This window comes from Mixophyes fleayi, chromosome 9 (genome assembly GCF_038048845.1).
Source record: "Mixophyes fleayi isolate aMixFle1 chromosome 9, aMixFle1.hap1, whole genome shotgun sequence".
NCBI classification, from domain to species: domain Eukaryota; kingdom Metazoa; phylum Chordata; class Amphibia; order Anura; family Limnodynastidae; genus Mixophyes; species Mixophyes fleayi.
The window spans coordinates 92174971-92194335 of NC_134410.1; the positions used below are offsets into that span (position 1 = coordinate 92174971).

At 39.7% G+C, this 19365-nt stretch overlaps 1 protein-coding gene and 1 long non-coding RNA gene across 2 annotated transcripts in view; both read left to right on the forward strand.

Moving 5' to 3' along the window:
- The window catches only part of LOC142100834 (gamma-aminobutyric acid receptor subunit beta-4-like), a 586661-nt gene that overhangs the window by 60221 nt on the left and 507075 nt on the right, over positions 1 to 19365 (forward strand). The window lies entirely within an intron of this gene.
- Positions 11686 to 18096, forward strand: LOC142100837 (uncharacterized). Its single transcript, XR_012678926.1, has 3 exons — positions 11686 to 12207; positions 15220 to 15432; positions 17962 to 18096. It is a non-coding gene; the product is annotated as an uncharacterized LOC142100837 (long non-coding RNA).

Consider the following 19365-nt stretch of genomic DNA (forward strand, 5'->3'; position numbering starts at 1 on the left):
CTATCTATACCACACTACAACTCTATACCACTCTATTTCATACTTTAATTCTATTTCATACTTTAATTCTATTTCATACTTTAATTCTATTTCATACTTTAATTCTATTACTAATTACCATAAAGAGGAACAAAATAAACCAATTTTACCAAAAGTATAATATGACTTAGACTTACAAACACTACACTTGAAAGATCGTGCCTTTAAATGAAAAAGTCAGTCTTCATTGCACGACTATGTGCAACAGGGACAGTTTTTTGGGTTTACAAAGTCAAACAATAACACTTTGACCCTGTCTGTCTGGGATCTCAATGACGAATTGTCTGTACCATGTTTGGAGGAGGTATTGTGGCCCCGGTATCAAATTGGGTACCGGGGCCACCCCACTATGCAGTCCAGATACTTGTTTGGTGGAATTCAGACATGTGGAGGGTTTTATTATTATTATATTGTGTGGACCACTCTATCTATACCACACTACAACTCTATATACCACTCTATTTCATACTTTAATTCTATTTCATACTTTAATTCTATTTCATACTTTAATTCTATTTCATACTTTAATTCTATTTCATACTTTAATTCTATTACTAATTACCATAAAGAGGAACAAAATAAACCAATTTTACCAAAAGTATAATATGACTTAGACTTACAAACACTACACTTGAAAGATCGTGCCTTTAAATGAAAAAGTCAGTCTTCATTGCACGACTATGTGCAACAGGGACAGTTTTTTGGGTTTACAAAGTCAAACAATAACACTTTGACCCTGTCTGTCTGGGATCTCAATGACGAATTGTCTGTACCATGTTTGGAGGAGGTATTGTGGCCCCGGTATCAAATTGGGTACCGGGGCCACCCCACTATGCAGTCCAGATACTTGTTTGGTGGAATTCAGACACGTGGAGGGTTTTTTAATTATATTGTGGCCTCGGTACCAAATTGTGTACCGGGGCCACCACACTACGCAGTCAAGATAGATAGATGCGTATTGCGTATCATAGATAAAGTACATTCAGTGGTGTGGGGCAAATTGAAAAATATTCAAAATGCACTGACATTATCAAAAACAAGAGGTTGTCACACGCTAAAACTCCAACATGTATATGATGGAGAGGATGGAGGAGCAGCCGTATGTGTAGTGTAATGCAGATCTGTTGAAGGTTTTTTATATATTTTATTGTGGTGCCCAGTGCCCACTCCTCTACGCAGTCCAGGTACAATTATTGGTGCGAATCATAAAAGTTCAGGGTTTTTAATATATTGTGGTGACCCACTCCTCTACGCAGTCCAGGTACAATTATTGGTGCGAATCATAAAAGTTCAGGGTTTTTAATATATTGTGGTGACCCACTCCTCTACACTGTCCAGGTACAATTATTGGTGCGAATCATAAAAGTTCAGGGTTTTTAATATATTGTGGTGACCCACTCCTCTACGCAGTCCAGGTACAATTATTGGTGCGAATCATAAAAGTTCAGGGTTTTTAATATATTGTGGTGACCCACTCCTCTACGCAGTCCAGGTACAATTATTGGTGCGAATCATAAAAGTTCAGGGTTTTTAATATATTGTGGTGACCCACTCCTCTACGCAGTCCAGGTACAATTATTGGTGCGAATCATAAAAGTTCAGGGTTTTTAATATATTGTGGTGACCCACTCCTCTACGCAGTCCAGGTACAATTATTGGTGCGAATCATAAAAGTTCAGGGTTTTTAATATATTGTGGTGACCCACTCCTCTACGCAGTCCAGGTACAATTATTGGTGCGAATCATAAAAGTTCAGGGTTTTTAATATATTGTGGTGACCCACTCCTCTACGCAGTCCAGGTACAATTATTGGTGCGAATCATAAAAGTTCAGGGTTTTTAATATATTGTGGTGACCCACTCCTCTACGCAGTCCAGGTACAATTATTGGTGCGAATCATAAAAGTTCAGGGTTTTTAATATATTGTGGTGACCCACTCCTCTACGCAGTCCAGGTACAATTATTGGTGCGAATCATAAAAGTTCAGGGTTTTTAATATATTGTGGTGACCCACTCCTCTACGCAGTCCAGGTACAATTATTGGTGCGAATCATAAAAGTTCAGGGTTTTTAATATATTGTGGTGACCCACTCCTCTACGCAGTCCAGGTACAATTATTGGTGCGAATCATAAAAGTTCAGGGTTTTTAATATATTGTGGTGACCCACTCCTCTACGCAGTCCAGGTACAATTATTGGTGCGAATCATAAAAGTTCAGGGTTTTTAATATATTGTGGTGACCCACTCCTCTACGCAGTCCAGGTACAATTATTGGTGCGAATCATAAAAGTTCAGGGTTTTTAATATATTGTGGTGACCCACTCCTCTACGCAGTCCAGGTACAATTATTGGTGCGAATCATAAAAGTTCAGGGTTTTTAATATATTGTGGTGACCCACTCCTCTACGCAGTCCAGGTACAATTATTGGTGCGAATCATAAAAGTTCAGGGTTTTTAATATATTGTGGTGACCCACTCCTCTACGCAGTCCAGGTACAATTATTGGTGCGAATCATAAAAGTTCAGGGTTTTTAATATATTGTGGTGACCCACTCCTCTACGCAGTCCAGGTACAATTATTGGTGCAAATCATAAAAGTTCAGGGTTTTTAATATATTGTGGTGACCCACTCCTCTACGCAGTCCAGGTACAATTATTGGTGCGAATCATAAAAGTTCAGGGTTTTTAATATATTGTGGTGACCCACTCCTCTACGCAGTCCAGGTACAATTATTGGTGCGAATCATAAAAGTTCAGGGTTTTTAATATATTGTGGTGACCCACTCCTCTACGCAGTCCAGGTACAATTATTGGTGCGAATCATAAAAGTTCAGGGTTTTTAAGATATTGTGGTGACCCACTCCTCTACGCAGTCCAGGTACAATTATTGGTGCGAATCATAAAAGTTCAGGGTTTTTAATATATTGTGGTGACCCACTCCGCTACGCAGTCCAGGTACATTTATTGGTGCGATTCATAAAAGTTCGGGGTTTTTAAGATATTGTGGTGACCCACTCCTCTACGCAGTCCAGGTACATTTATTGGTGCGAATCATAAAAGTTCAGGGTTTTTAATATATATTGTGGTGACCCACTCCTCTACGCAGTCCAGGTACAATTATTGGTGCGATTCATAAAAGTTCAGGGTTTTTAATATATTGTGGTGACCCACTCCTCTACGCAGTCCAGGTACATTTATTGGTGCGAATCATAAAAGTTCAGGGTTTTTAATATATATTGTGGTGACCCACTCCTCTACGCAGTCCAGGTACATTTATTGGTGCGAATCATAAAAATTCAGGGTTTTTAATATATATTGTGGTGACCCACTCCTCTACGCAGTCCAGAAAGATACCTTGTTGCAACGTTTTGGACTAATAACTATATTGTGAGGTGTTCAGAATACACTGTAAATTAGTGGAAATGCTTGTTATTGAATGTTATTGAGGTTAATAATAGCCTAGGAGTGAAAATAAGCCCAAAAACTTGATTTTTAAACTTTTTATGTTTTTTTCAAAAAAAATCCGAATCCAAAACCTTAAATCCGAACCGAGACCTTTCGTCAAGTGTTTTGCGAGACAAATCCGAACCTCAAAAATAACGAAAATCCGGATCCAAAACACAAAACACGAGACCTCAAAAGTCGCCGGTGCACATCCCTAATCTTAATTATGGGGTAAAGCTTTGAGCCCATACTGTTAGAAGGACATAAGAGAACTAAAGATGGTTAAGAGGAGGGCAACCCCATTAACACAGAGAATTAAAAGGTTAAATTATAAAGAGAGGTAGAACTAGGTTTGGAAAAAAAGGAACTTTAGTGGTGACCTACTTAGTATGTACAAATATATCCAAGGTAGATATAAAGATCTGTCTAATAATTTTTTCATCAGGGGTCGTCGGTTGCGCATGGCAGAAAGAAAATTTCGGTAGCAGCACAGGATGGAAATTATTTTTTACTATAAGGGTGGTATGCTTCCTTACTACATAGGGCGGTGACATCAATTCACTTTCCTTTAACTTAAATAAAAATAATGAGTTAGATGCCTTTATTTCAATAAATATTAGGCCTGATTCATTAAGGAACGTAAACACAGATGCTGGGCATATTTCGCATAAAATCGCTCTGTGAATGCCCAGAACCAGACCATATGCCAGTGAACGTTGCAACATCCAATTCATCTTCGAGCACAAAGGACCCATACTACAGCCTTCGATTTCATGGGTGGAATAGGGAGGGGAGTGAGCGTATGCACATTGTCAATGTACAGTAAGGCATGTCAAACTCAAGCGCACGCAGCAGTGCCCAATTTAAGCTTTAGGCATCTCAAAGGTGTGTATTTTTCTGTTAATTGCACCAGCTATAGGTCGGATGCATGCATGCTAGAACATGTGTTTGCAATCAAGAGCAACTGTAAAAATGCATTATATACAGTAGACATTCATAATATCCTAATAAACTTATTTTATGGAGAGAAAACAGAAAAAACTATTTCTGTGTGTCCTTTTGGGAGTTTATATTACACATATGTACTCAATGTATCCTGCAGTGTGTTGGTTATTAGATCAGAGCGCACCTAGACTCGTATTCAACAACAGTAACAGTAATTTGTTTTGAAACAACATATCTTCACATCAGCTCCTTGTTAAATAGGAACATACAAATACCTGATTTACGTGCTTTTTGATAAAAAAAACACAAAAAACAATACGGTTTTTTTGCGTGTCTTAAATAATGAATTAATTATCATTATCTGTAGCTGTAATTAGTAAAATGCATTATGAATTGATTGATCCAGGGAATTTATCTAATTGTCATTGGCAGTATTTTATTTTTAATTTGGTAAATGTTGCACTGGGGTTTTTATTTTGTCATTACCTAGATAAACATAATTAGAATTTCTGAAAGGTTGAACTTTATTTTACTTTGTTTTTACTCAACCTTGCTATGTAACAATATTAAGATGAATATGTTATTAACCTGAAGTATGACATTCTCTATAATCAATTGCCTGAGCTGCATTTAGGCTTCTTCACCAGAAAAGACATGCTCTTATCTCCCCCATTCTTAAGAAGCGCAACCTTGACTCCGTCTCTGTAGCTAACTACCGCCCCATATCACTTCTCCCCTTTGAATCCAAACTACTCTAGCGGATTGTCTGAAACCGCCTCTCCAGTCAACTCTCTGCTAACTCCTGCCTTATCCCCCTCCAATCTGGATTCTGCCCCCTCCACTCCACTGAAACTGCCCTGGCCAAAGTTACTAATGACCTCCTCATGGCCAAATCCAGGGGCGTCTTCTCCTTGTTCATTTTCCTGGACGTTTCTGTGGCCTTTGACAACGTGGACCACCCCCTCCTTCTTTTTCTCAGCCTCCCTGGCACTGTCCTCACTTGGATCACCTTTTAACTTGCCAACCCCTCCGCCCTCCCCATTGGAGTCCCTCAGAATTCTGTTCTTGGCCCTTGTCATGAACATAGAGAACTTACAGTTATTTATAAGGGTTGTCCCATCACATAATTGTGGGGAATAAGAGATAAATCATAACTGCAGTGTAAATATGTTATATCAAACAAATACATTGATAAATTAAGCTATTAAAGTGTAAAATGTGAAGACAGAAAGTCTGTTGTATGCTCCAGAGTGAGAAGATAGGAGTGTCACCTGTGGCAGCTTCAAATAGCCCTGCAGTGAGATATAGCCTAGCCTGGTATGGAGCTTGACACCTGAATAGACTTTTAGGAATCGCTTAGCATGGTTTCTGGATCACAGAGCCCATCTACTAACTTGGTTATACTTTATATAGACCAATAGAATTCAGTTTTAAAATATGGCACTTAATAGCAATAAAAGTAGTGATCAACCACATATTCTTCCATAGCATGATGAAGGGCAACTCATATGTCAAATTCAGAATTCTGCCCCACAGGGAAGTTAAGGAAATGAGGATAAGCTCTACGATTACACTGTATCTGGGCCTGTTTGATATCAAAAGATGGACCAGTTCTTAGGGGATTTATTAATGATAAAATTTGATCTGTGTGACGCTCCACAGAAAAGTTAGGTCACATGGTAGAATTGGTTAGTAAATCAGGCAACATGCAAATGGTGATAGAAAAAAGTGTCACAGGCCACAACCCCCTTGGGGTAGGAAGAGGTGTGGAAGTGTCTTTAAAAGCCTGAGACCAGTTACAGTAAATTGTAAGACTTTGGGAAATCAATTCACATTGATAAGCTGTCCATCTTCCAAGCCAATTTTCCTTGGCCAGAATATACTATTTCAATGTAAGTTATACTCTGAATCTAATCCTTTTTATTTTAAACTGTTTTACTTGTGTATGTTATGTCAATCTATTAATTGTTTATTAATTAATTTTTATATCTGAATGCCCTGTACTTTTGTATATTAAATCTATAATTTAATATTTTGGGCCTTAATACTCTAACATTAGCCTGTTAAGAAGAAAAAGCTTGACCAAGTTAACCCATTGAATGCCAGTGTGTGATTTGTTAATACATTTGATTAACAAGCTTAGTGTGTGCTTGCATTTACATTTGTATAACAGTCTGGAGGTGTTTTCTGGTGTGGGTCTTGCTAGTCTGTGAGCAGCTAGAAGCCTTGTGTGCCAGTGTGGGACAGTACATTGTGGTCCTATTGCCCGTATTCAATAGGTGGTGGCAACCTGAAGTGTGGAGGTGTGAGCGCTGTTTAGGGGCGACTTAAGATTAAGGACACATATGTTAGAAGAAAACATGCCTAACAAGGGCACTCTGTAATGATCATTTTATTTAAAATATACCTTTTATTGTGTAATCTAAAATATAGTGTTCCAAAAATAAGCCTAAATATAGTAGGCAGCGAAATATTAAAAAAGGAAAGTATTGAAAATAAAGATTTAAAATAAAGATGTTAATAAACTGGCAAATTATGCCATGCCTGCTGTGTGTTTTATTATTTGAGGATATATTCCATTAATTAACAATTCTCACGTGTTATCCAAGTATGTCAGTATATAGATTAGGATTATTTATCATCAAGGTTTATATTCATCACCTTCGTCACTGTTTATAATATATTGTAACATGTATTCAGAATTTATTCATCAATAATTTCCATACATTATGATATTGACAGTATAATTATAAGTTTGTTTCAGAGGATTAGTTGATAAGACTCAATTAGATTATTTAATGCAGTGACTAGTAGATTGTCATTTATTTCATGACACTCATATTAGTCTGGTATCATTTAAATAATGGAGCTGCTAAAGACTGTTATCGTCAGTTGATACTATGTTCTCAGAAACGTTGTAGTCTGAGAGACTCCAATCCCCTTATTTCCTATGTCATTTAGCCTATATAAGGTATTATTGAATATATAAACAAGTTAATAGCATGGTATGATCTAAGTTCCTTAAATGATAATCCCCTGACTAGTTGGATTCTCTGTCCAATACATCCCTGTTATAACGGGATTAATACCTCTTGATAATTGGACCTGTGCTGTCTCAGGGCATATGGCTCAATACATCCCCATTATAACGGGATTAGTATCTCTCCGATAATTAGGTTATTATGATTATGAGGCATATAGTAGCTACGTGAGGCATCTAAACAACACAGCGAGGCGAACGCCGACGCGCGTTTCGCTACTCGCTTTAACTTAGGCAAGCCGAGAAGGGGGAAATGACGTCTCTTTTATAGACTGAGAAACGCCCCTGTGACTGACATCACAATATGTGGGCCAATCAGATTGCATAAAAATCGGAAGCATTTTTTGATGGACAGGAGCAGTGACAGACCCGTTGGAGATCCCACCCATCTCATATGTTAGACTCATAGTTATAATTTCTCCTATATAGATGTGAATGGTGTTGGTAAGTATCCGTAGAGCCATGCATAGATTTCTTCATTTTACATATTATTAAGGTCTCCATGGTCCTCCTGATGTTTATTGCATTGTGAAGATTTGTTAAGTTAGATTTAAAGTATCAAGAGCGATTTAAATATAAGGAATAACGATTTAGTCCTGATATTCATTCATAGGGGGATTAATTAACATTTCTTATTAAAAGCGTTATAATATTAGAAAAGTTTTAATAAAAAAGTGATGAACAGCTGATTACAAATGTGTTTAATAAAATAACCAATTTCCATGAAAACATGTGTCTTGTATTTTGTTTTATAGTGACTATATGTAGTTTGCATATAGATAGAAGTGATTGTTTAATTTATAATTAAAACTCCAAAAACAATAATTAGCATCATTAAAAAGTGTTTTGTTAATAGACAAGTGCATTAGGAAAGGGGCTAGGTAGCATTTTAGGGGCGACTTAATAGGTCTATAACCTGTGTGATAGGTAGAGAGAGACTGCGGGCTGAAATCGTGAGTGACCTCATACAGCAAACACCCCAAAATCATTGCAGCTGGGAGCGTGTTCGTGACAGCTCTTCTCGTCATTTTACTATTCGTTCTTTTAATAGGAATAGTGTATTCCAAGCATCGGGATACCGTACCCCACGGGTTTCCGACTGCCTTTCCTCCATCTCCTCCTAGATGTCTTCACGTTTTCTCAAAATCAACATTTCTAAAACTGAATTCATTGTTTTCCCTCCTCGTAAATCTTTATCGCACCGTGATCTCTCCATCATCGTTAATAACACCACCAGCTCTGCTGTTCCCCAACTCCGCTGCCTGGGTGTCACCCTCGACTCCTTCATCTCTTTTGCCTCCCACATTCAATCTCTTACCCAATCCTGTCACTTCCAACTACGAAATATTGCCTGCATCCGGACCTCCCACTCTTAGGATGCCTCCAAAACTATCATCCACCCTCTCATTTCCCAACTCAACTACTGTAACCTTCTCCTAACAGACCTCCCCCTCAAATCTCCCCCTTCGCTCTATTCTTAATGCGACTGCAAGACTTATCTTTCTTTCACGCCACTCATCCTCTGCCTCCCCTCTCTGCCTTGCCTGACACTGGCTCCCTTTCCCCTACAGAATCCTCTTTAAACTCCTCACTGTCACCTACAAGGCCCTCTCCCATTCCACTGCCCCTTTATATCTGTAACCTCTTCTCCATCCACACTCCTGCCCATTCCCTGCTTTTGGCCAATGACCGTCGACTTACCTCCACACTGATCACCTCATCCCATGCCAGAATTTAAGACTTTTCCCGTGCTGCCCCCCTCCATTGGAATGACCTCCCTCCCTCCATCCGTCTTTCCCCTAATCTTTGCACCTTCAAACGGGCTCTCAAAACTCATCTTTTCTTTAAGGCCTACTAACCATACACATAACCTTCTCCTTCCTTGTTCTCCTCACCTCCCAATTCCCTGTATCCTCTTACGCTTGAATCTCGCTACCGACTCCTTTCATGCCTGTGGTCTGTATCCCCTCTCCTTAGTATGTAAGCTCTTATGAGCAGGGCCCTCATCCCTTCTAAATAAATAATAATAATAAGCTATCCAAACTGTATCAGGTACACTTGGGCATGAGTGTGTAGATTGCATGGCTATGAGTATTACCGGTTGGTGTTGCAAAGAAATATCCTCACTTGCCCTGAGAAACCCTGCGTTCTGGCAAATTAGCTTAAGCACATGGGCAGTAATGACTTTGAAATATATATCTTGTATAGCTACTCTGCAACATATAGGGCCTGAGTCATCAAGGAACGTATGTCCCCTTTCAGCACGTAGCGAACGCAAAAGTTTAGTGCGCATGCTCGGTTGCCGGGCCTGTTTACTTTCGCGAACGCAAAAACTGTACGGGCGCGATCGCAAAAACCATTTGCGACGAGCTACAAGTTCTGGGAGTGAACAGGGAGGTTCTGGGGCGTGGTGACGTAGTCAATTTCTCATAGGGGCGTTCCCGTCTAACTACGTCCAAGTCATACTGGTGCGAACACAGGCGATCGCGTTTGTGGTGGCGTACGCTATGCGCCTGCCAAGGGTCTAGTTTATCTCTCATATCTGAACCACGAGCACACACAAATTATCCAAAGGAAAGCCCATGTGATCAGGACACATGCAGACCCTCACCTGCATACTCTTTGTTAATTAACCACCGCTATAAAGCTCTGCGTAGATGATGTGCCCTGTTCACTGCTGATTCATTTACTGGTATGTTTGCATGATATATTTTAAGATATTACTATGGTTTCTTTGGTTTATTTGTTTTAACATTTTATTGCTTTATTGTTTTATTTGTCTTGGACTTTTTTGTTATTTTGGTTGTTATACTTTGTTTCAGATAATAGTTACAGATAATAGTTTGCTTGTATTGGGCTGTGTAGTACTTTTTAGATTATTTTTATCTTTTGTTTACTTTATTTTTTCTTTTTTAGTTTTCCATTTACAATTGTTTGCAAGTGAACAGGATAATCCTGCTCCATTTTGAGGTAAGTAACATGGGTCTAGGTCTGCAACCTGACATAGCATAGAAGCAGATGGAATAATTGTATTTTATTTATTTTTTTAGCTTTCCATTGACAATTGTTTGCAAGTAAACAGGATAATACCGCTCCATTTTGAGGTAAGTAACATGGGTCTAGGTCTGCAACCTGACATAGCATAGAAGCAGATGCCATAACTTCTTATTCACCCTCTGACAATTTTTGTTTTGTTTTTTTAGCCACATTATGAGTTTGGCCAACCCACTTGTTGGTGTAAGTATATTGTAAATGGTTCCTGTGCAAATAGGAGTGACATTTTCCAAACTATGAGTTAATTGTATTTTTTTTACATCCTTCTCTTTTCAAATATAGCGTTTCTTAGAAATGGCCGAGGCACATGTGGTAGCACAGGAGGGCAACCAGCGTTACCGCCCCCAAAATCAGCAAGTAACCCATCGTCGCCGACCCAGGGAGCGTGTGTTCAGGCCACGTGTCAGCCTCTTTGGCATGTCTGATACTGAGGTGGTGCGTCGTTATCGGCTCCCGCCTCGTGTCATCCTGGACACCCTGTGCATAGTGCAGATTGACCTGGAGCCCAAGCGCAACAGCCCAACAGCAATACCGCCATTGACTAAACTGTTGGCGGTATTGCACTTTTGCGTGACAGGGTCATTTCAGACCACTGTGGGAGTCGCTTTAGGGATGTCCCAGAAGTCCTTCAGTCGTGTGCTAAAGGTTGTTCTGGGGGCATTTGTGTCGCGTCTAAGGCAATTCATACATCTGCCACTCGATGAGGAGTCCCTGGTGCCAATAAAACGGCAGTTTTCCCACATAGCCGGTTTCCCGCATGTCATAGGGGCAGTCGATGGGACTCATGTAGCCTTGGTCCCCTCCGGTGGGAATGCTGCTAATTTTTTAAATCGCAAGCATTTCCATTCTATAAATGTCCAAGCTATATGTGACGCCTCTCTCCAGATTCGTAACCTGGTAGCTATGTGGCCAGGGAGTACACATGACTCCTTTGCCTTCTGGCAATCAGGGATGTGGGAAAGAGTGCAACTGAGGCAAGGTGGTGCAAGGCCGAATGGTGATGCGTAGCTATTAGGTATTTTTATTATTTAACAAACATGTCATGTATGTAGTAGTTTAATTGTGATGTTTACCTTAAAATCCTACCTGGATAGCTGCCCATATGAAAAGTTGTTCAAAAACTTAAACCTTGATTACAAATACATTGAATATGTTATGTAAGCTTCTCTGAAGTCATATCTGTGTCTAATTGCTTCTTTTGCCATTATTTGTCATCCATGTTGCCTGTCTTGTTGCCATAGATATAGTTATTTGGGTCAACAATTATGACACTCGCTCATATTTTGTAACTTTTTCATTCTTGTCACCCCTTGTAGGAGATAATGAATACCCTTTTCGCCCTTGGCTCCTCACTCCTCTATTAAACCCACGTACGGAGCAGGAGATGGCATACAACTCCGCACATACAGCCACTAGATCGGATGTGGAGCGGGCATTTGGTCTTTTAAAGGCCAGATTCCGGTGCCTAGATCAGTCTGGTGGTGCTCTAATGTATGCTCCATCCACTGTGTGTGATATCATAGCTCTGTGCATGGTATTCCATAACATCGCCATTAGGAGTGGGGTTCCTTGTGTGGAGGAGGCTGAGGTTGCTGTCCAGGAGGTGTTAGATGCTGACCCCAGCCCTCCAGAATCAGTTGATGCTGTGTCTTTTAAGAAATATGTCCTGGACACCTACTTCTCTTGTAAGTGTTTTTGTTATGTTTTGACCAAATACAACATACATAGCTACTAAGTATATAATTATACCATTTATTTACACAATATGAAAAACATATAAAACATACAATTATTTGGTTTTTACGGGGCCTCTTTGCTAAGATAATGGTTGCATCTGTACGAGGATGAGTCTGGCTTCTGGTAACCCGTGATATAGAAGGCAACAGTGGGGAGGAAGCAGAGGCCAGTGGAGCAGCAGTGAGTGACTGTGCAGCAGCCAACGATTGTGTGGCACGGGGGGCACGGGGGGCACGGGTGGCACAGGTGGCAGAAGGGCCAGAGATGGCAGAAAGGGCAGAAGGGGCAGAAGGGGCAGAGATGGCAGAAGGGCCAGAAGGGGCAGAGATGGCAGAAGAGGCAGAACGGGTAGAGATGGCAGAAGGGGCAGAGATGGCAGAAGGGGCAGAGATGGCAGAAGGGGCAGAAGGGGCAGAGATGGCAGAAGGGGCAGGTGGAGGTAAATAATAGTTGTGTTGCCGATTAGAATGTGAATATGGGTCAATGTCAATATATGGGTTGCTTTGGAAATGATGGTGATGCATTTGGGGTCGTAGATTAGAACCAATAGAACCTTGAGAGTGCAGTTGTTCAATATGTGAAGATGGGTGCGCGCGATAAGGCCTACTTGTGGAACGATAATCGGGTGAAGTGTAGAATGATTGATACATGGGACTGAGAGATGGAGAGAAAGAAGTAGGAGAAGATCCCTGTGATATGCGTGATTGGGGATTGGTGATATACGTTGCAATAAGGTCAGTGAGACGGGTAAGGGTAGTGTTGATAGAGGTAAGGTTTAAGTCCATAGTGTTCTCTATACGGGTGAGGCTACTGTGTAAAGTGTGCTCCATACGAGTGAGGGTTGTGGCAATATCTGTGGTATTGGACTGAATAGTGGCATTTGTTTCTCTAATACTGTGATAGCAGGCGTGCAGTGATTTACGTTCACTGACTTCTGCCTCCTCACTCATCTGATGCTCTTTCACATCATGTGGCTCCTCCACCAGCTCATCCTTTGCAATTTCTTCAGCAGTATTGGCCCCTACAAGAAAAGAAAAAAAAATTAATGGCGTGATTAGGAAATTTGTGTGTCAATACAATTTATTTTTTTACTGCGTGTGGTGGTTAAAATATAACTTCTTTACTTCTCACTATATGTAACTGCAAATCTGTTAAAGTATAGGGCAATTATAGGGTAACTGTAATATATATAATTTAGTACACAATTTATTTATATTATATGTGTGTGTGTATATACCTGTAGCTGTGATAGGCTCGCTGGCAGGTGGGCTACACCCAGTGTCAATGCGACCCACACCTTGAACCATCTCCGCATCCAAACAGGCCAATGCCCTGGTCTCCAATGCAGTCAATTCCAGCGTTGCTGGAGGTCCATCACCTGTCATTCTGGCATGTCTTCTGTGTTCAGTAATTTTATCTTTTAGGCGGCGTTTAAAGTCTTGCCACCTGTGTGCAAAATAGACACATTACCAGGATAAAATTATCCACAAAATCTGAACACATTTAACTCATTTTTGTACGCTTCAATATTTACCTTTTCTGGACCTCATTAACCTTGCGTCTGATTGGAGCCATGGCATTGACCTCATTTGTTATCTCTTCCCATATTTGGGCTTTGGATGGTGCAGAGAGTGGACGCGGAGAGGAGTGGAGCCTATCAACAGCCAATTCTACCAAAATGTCTATTTCATTTTTGGTGAAATTTGGCTGGCGGATTTTTTTAGCAGCAGTAGATGATGAAGCCGATGGCTGATTTGCGTCTTCTTCAGAAATGTCTACAAATGGAAATAAAATAAGTTTATTCCATCACTATACCAAAAACCTGCAGACCTAGGCCCATGTTACTTACCTCTAAATGGAGCAAGGTTCTCCTGTTCTGGTTTGCAGCAAATGTTAATACAAACTAAAAAAGGAAAAAAGAAAGTGCAATTATTCCTTTTCCTTCTACGCTATGTCAGGTAGCAGACCTAGGCCCATGTTACTTACCTCTAAATGGAGCAAGATTATCCGGTTCTCTTTTTCAGAACTGTAATAGCAAACTACAACAGGGAAAAAGAAAGTGCAATTATTCCTTTTCCTTCTACGCTATGTCAGGTAGCAGACCTAGGCCCATGTTACTTACCTCAATATACACCAATGTAATATGTTTCCTGACAGCAAAAACTTGGTCCATGCAGAAATTGTCAGGGCGAACTATCGCATGCAGAATGCTTTTCTATAGTCGTGCGTTGCGTATGCGCCAGAACGCTAGGCCGAGCAGTGATTGACAGGTCAGTCAGCCATCTTAGTAAAGGTTCCGCGATGCACGTGCTGACGCACCGACGTGCACTGCGAACCAATAGGTAAGCATGATATTAAATTGGCCCTTGTGATGAAAAATGAGGTCAGCAACATTCTCACGTACCAAACTGCGGGTGCTTACAGCAACGATGGACCGTTGCTTTGAGCCCACAGGGAGGTACGTGGGAAATGAACAAAAAATGCAGGCATACCGAGCCGTACGCAGGCGGCTGCGTATGCAGGTAGGCACCAGGCGCTCCATCGTGCAACTGCAACGCAGATGGAGTGATCTGCGGAGAAGACAGCCCGACCTTTTAGCAGAGTTGATGGCAGAAATTATAACTAGTAAGTCGCCCTCAAACACTATATAATATGGCAAAGTAATATTTTCTGCTCACAGGAAATAGGGACAGAAAAGGCCTATTTTCTGACCATTATCCTACTAAACATATTATTAATGTTAGACTTATTATTTACTATTATTCTGATTATTTCCTATTATATATATGTTCTAAATCTTTGTGTAATTTTTTCCAAAACTTTTCATGTTATTGACATGAGTACCATTTACCATTTTACCATTCAAAGATACCATTCGCTGCATGTATGTATGTATTAGTTGTGAATGTTGAAGAAATTACAAAAATACACCTTAGATAACACATCATGCTCTCCAACAGGACGCCAACGCAGCTCCCAACTCCACCGGCAAGATCAGCAGGTGGTCCGACCAGACCAACCACCGGACCAACCAAGTGGAAGCCACCAGCCACAGGAGGAGGCAACGGTGGTGGCAGACTCGCCGGTCTCGTATCAATTATCCACATCACCTCTGCTGTTCCAGGACTCACCAGAACACACCTCTCAGCAACCAGAAGTGCTGGTTGAGGAAAGTAAGTACATTACATGGTAATTTTCCTATACTTGAGTTGTATTTTTTTTATTTTTTTTACGAGATAGACGTAGAACATGAGAAACAGTTTTCACTGTCCATTCACAGTACAGGGCATCCTAAGTTCCCACAATGGGAAAAATGTCCTCCCCCCAATTCTTGTCTTGTGCGCAGGCCAACTCAGCTGGCTGCCTTGAAAAATGCACCCTAGAGGGTGAGATTGTCCTTGAAATTTTTTTCTAGAAAGTTCATGTATATAAAAATAAACTTTTATACTATATTCTTCGTATTAGTTGTGTTTCCCCCTTCCCTTTAGGTTGTAAGCTCTCATGCGCATGGCACTCTTTCGTTGTGTGCTCCTTCTACAGTTTCTTCACCCTCTATACCTCTTGGCCTTCTTCGCTTTGCCTGTTTTCCCTGTTTTCTTAAGCTTCGCCCTTCTTCTTGCTGATTTCAACCATCCATTTCACTATATGTCAGAGATAATCTGATTTGCTGAAAACTCAGACCTTAAACAGACCAGACATGTACTTGGTGTTCCAACATGTTTGGCACTGCAGACCCTTTCTGTCGCCTTATAAGTCATAGAGAATAATACTAACAATAATAATTACTACTACTACATTTATAAAAATTTAATGAATGGGGCCAGTGTTTGGGTAACATTCATTTATGATAAAAATAAAACAATAATGTCTCTCTGCGCGGTCTATCCACAAAGCTGCCTTTCCTCTTAAAGTACACAATCCCCAATTTGTGCAATAATAATAGTATAGATGAAAAAATAATAAGAGAAATGGGCGCTATCGGACATCACATAAAAAAGTCAGATGGAACCATTAATCTCTGACTAATAACTATCCTACTTTAAACTGTGGGATGATCTTAAAGTATCTAACACATGAAATCCAAAACACATGAAAAGTAACAGCATAAAAAACCAATCCAGATGGTGATAAACACCCATAAAAGTATATACAGTTCAATTACTGTGTGTATTCATTCTTCTCTGTTGAACCAAATCCTTTATAGTCGCTGGTCAGATGAATGAACATGTAAAAAAAGAAAATAAACAAATATAGTGCAACCTGTATGGATATCGAGATATGTGTGCATAGGAATACATCGAAAGGACTAGATTGAAATGTCAGCAGATGGATCCTTGTGGACCGGTTTCTCGGGGGTTTCTATCATGGGACCTTTACAATTTTTACAAAAAGATCCGATTGGTTGAAGTCATGTACAAAGGGATTGTCCATTTGTTCACTCACTATGCCTGGATAAAGATTATTGAATCGAAACAGTCGGCAGTGAGTGACGTCAGACGCTCCGACCGGGACTCTTTTGGTGTGAGGACCCTGCACTTTTAGGAAGCGAGATCTGCGGCAGTTCTACCCGGGACACTCCGTGCTGAGTTTTATTTGTCATCATGCATATCGTTTTCAGCTAAAGGGTAAGAGGCCATCCACCCTCGGTGTAGGAGATTTTTAAACATCAAGACTATATGCATGAAGTTTTTTCTGTATAAAACGGTTTTAGCTTTTTATGGGGGGTATTCAATTGTTTGTTTTAACGCGCTAAAACCAAAAAAAATGAGCGCTCTAAAAATATTACCGTTAATACGGTAATTACTCGCTAAATTTCATCTCGTAGCTCCCTGAGCAGCGAGCTGAAATTCAGCCCGCTGGCAGCGAGTAAGTACCGTATTAACTGTTTACGCGCGCAAATTTACCGTATAATATGAAGTTTTTTTAGAGCGCTCGTTTTTTTTGGTTTTAGCGCGTTAAAAGAAACAATTGAAATAAATTGTGAAAGGATTTTATACTATGGAGCACTGTTTTTCTCCTATGTTTATATAACGGTGGAGTGGAATCTGGTATTTCGGATACAAAGTGAATAAGAAGACATCAATTCAGTGATATGCCTGATTTCTAGCTGTCTCTAGTGAGTACATACCCATTAGGGGTAAAGAAGATTTGACACACGAGGTGGTTGCTCACTTATATGCTTTTTCTGAGATTGGTTCTAGTAAGTGCATACCCTGTAGGGGTTTAGCACCTCCTTTTTTTCACGTGGTGTGTCCACTAATAATATTCCTACATGGGTTCTAAAGGATTTTTCCTCCTTTATATCTCGATATACATACAGGTTGCACTATGTTTGTTTATTTCCTTTTTTAACATGTTCATCCATCTGACCAGCGACTATAAAGGATTTGGTGCAACAGAGAAGAATGAATACACACAGTAATTGAACTGTATAGACTTTTATGGGTGTTTATCACCATCTGGATTGTTTTTTTTATGCTGTTACTTTTCATGTGTTTTGGATTTCATGTGTTAGATACTTTAAGATCATCCCACAGTTTAAAGTAGGATAGTTATTAGTCAGAGATTAATGGTTCCAACATTCATTTATGCACTATACCGAGCTTACAAAATGCATAGGTACAAGAACCGAGAGCTAGCATTTCACCACATTAATGTATTAAGAGTGCATTTACTAAATTGTTGTCTTTCGTTTTTTGCAGCTGATGAGGAGTCGATGGGTCCTTCAAGGCACAGCCAGAGGCTTCTCTTTGAACTAAAAAAACAAGAAAAAAAATATAAAAAGCATAAAGAAGAAGCAAAAAATTTTTAGAAAAAAATTAAATATCTAAAAAAAAATTAAATACCTTTCATTGATTTATTGATTGTTTGTTAGTTGACATTTGTTCATAGTTTTAGTTTATAAATTAAAATTTTTTTGTTTAAAGAAAAACTGGTATGTGTTTGATTTCATTGAACAAATTAACATATTAGCATTATACACTTAAGTCAAGCTGTTGTTTAAAAGCCAATGGAGAAGAGGCCAACCAATAGGGTCACCCCTCACATCCGGGATATAATGTGACAAGGCCCCAAAGAAATAACAGTTATGTACGACATAACCTCTTTCCAAAACATATACTGAAAACAGAACCAAGACACAACCTGATACACAGGGAAAACAGGGCTAGCGGCATAACCTCATTGGTGTTATATAGGTTAATAAAGTAATAAAAAAATTCCTTCAGCAAAAGAGACTTAACGAATAAAATTGGATCATTGTTTATTTACAAAATAATAAGCTTCCACTCTTTTTCTATGCTGAAAACTCTGATCTTAAACAGACCAGAGATGTACTTTGTGTTTCAACAAAAGAAGGTTGTACTATAATTTACACATATCATATAACAATTGGCTGAGAAAGTATTTAGGCGTATCCTGATCCTTTTGAGTCTCCTGGATGCAATGGACAAGTCGAAGAATTCTGTGCAAGTCTTTGTTGAAAATCTCTGGATTGGAAACATCGTTTATTTGAATAACTACTTCATTCCTGTTCATATTCTTTTCCTTCCAGCTCACACCAAAGGCTTATATAATATATATATAATATAATACATATGACATTATAAAACCACATCAAAAATACATGATATACTGATATATTATATACGATAAAACACTGAAAATATTTCAATATTAATAAATTTTAATCATCAAAACTAAAACATCTTGACAGGGTAAACAAAGTAGCATAAAAAGGAGAATATATATTTTACGGTTATTTGCAACCAGCACCATGATTCAACAATTGAGAGATACACCAATGATGTTACTATGCACTAAACAGCGTAGCGTTCGTTTCTGCACGTTATGCAAGTATGTGCTGGCTTGTACGCCCGTAAACGGGTTGAATAGGAACACTTGCGCCGCAAGTCATGAAGCTGCGTATGTGAGAATACCAGGGGCGGATCTAGAATTTTTTTCTACCCCGGGCGATGTAGGGGGGGGGGGGCGATTAAAGCCCCGCCCCCTTTCTAACTTCTAAGGCTGCCGGCGGCTGCACAGTATGTGCAGGTCCGTTCGGCAGTGATAATGTGCTGTCCCGCTGCTCTGATTGTGTTTAAAAC